The sequence below is a fragment of the Octopus bimaculoides genome, chromosome 20 (assembly GCF_001194135.2).
Source record: "Octopus bimaculoides isolate UCB-OBI-ISO-001 chromosome 20, ASM119413v2, whole genome shotgun sequence".
NCBI lineage: Eukaryota > Metazoa > Mollusca > Cephalopoda > Octopoda > Octopodidae > Octopus > Octopus bimaculoides.
Window position 1 is genome coordinate 16137412 of NC_069000.1, and position 927 is coordinate 16138338.

The 927-nt window shown below is 33.9% G+C and overlaps 4 protein-coding genes across 9 annotated transcripts in view; 2 read left to right on the plus strand and 2 right to left on the minus strand.

Annotated features, from left to right (window-relative positions):
- The window catches only part of LOC128250265 (uncharacterized), a 119166-nt gene that overhangs the window by 111379 nt on the left and 6860 nt on the right, over nt 1-927 (minus strand). The window lies entirely within an intron of this gene.
- LOC128250269 (uncharacterized) overlaps nt 1-927 on the plus strand; it is an 84635-nt gene that overhangs the window by 76327 nt on the left and 7381 nt on the right. The gene's annotated exons all lie outside the window — the stretch shown is intronic.
- LOC128250267 (uncharacterized) overlaps nt 1-927 on the plus strand; it is an 80442-nt gene that overhangs the window by 39260 nt on the left and 40255 nt on the right. The window lies entirely within an intron of this gene.
- Nucleotides 1-927, minus strand: part of LOC106876203 (uncharacterized) — an 18416-nt gene that overhangs the window by 7519 nt on the left and 9970 nt on the right. The window lies entirely within an intron of this gene.

Genomic DNA, 927 nt, shown 5'->3' on the forward strand with positions numbered 1-927 from the left:
TGTGTTAGTGGTAGATATAATCTTTCTTTGTCAGATTTCAAATTTGGAGTGGTATATTTTAAATGCAGTATAGATTTCAGTTTTCGTATATCCTCTCTCAAGTCTTGATATTTCTTCTTGCGCCCAGTGGAGAATATTATAACTAAAGCTAATTTCCTAATACGTTTTAAAATATTTAGCTTTTCTGTTAAATTATTATACCTGTATTGCTAAGACTAGGTTGAAATTTCATTTGACGATAGCATAGAATTAGACCTTATACCTCAATGAAGCGAAAACAAAAATGAAAGTCACACATGGATGCTACAATGACAAATGTAGTCGTGATAACAATGAAGAACAATACTCGCTGCAAAATCATTACAAAACAGTGAAGTTGTTTGCTACCTTCGTTGTCAAAATTCCGAAAACTCAAAGAGGTGCCAACCCAACAAAATTAACATCAACACAGCATGAACACAAGCTACATCAGTCAAATTTCATTTCGTTTTGTTTCTCATTAAACGATGACAAGAAGTTGGAGTACATCGAAGTATGGCAAACAATCAGCAAAGTAAATAACATAGCATCACTGAGAAAACGTTGATCTCAATCCTGATTATCTCACCCTCAAAGCATCCAGGAAATCATCTGTTATGAGTGATTAATAGAACATCAGGTATGTTTTATTGCATGATATTTTGCCGCTGCAAAAGCTGACACAAAGCTAACTTCAAGTGCCGAGTCTCTGAGAAGACATTAATGACGTATACTTCTCATTTGGAGATTCTACAGGATTCACTATACAGTGTTATTAGGCAAGTAGTTGATAATAGTGTTAAACTTGGCTATTGATGAATTTGGCATTTTCAACGTTACGTAGCGATCTTTGTTTTGACTTTCATGACTTTGAAATGTGTGGGTGATTAAAGAGTTTTCCATAATAAT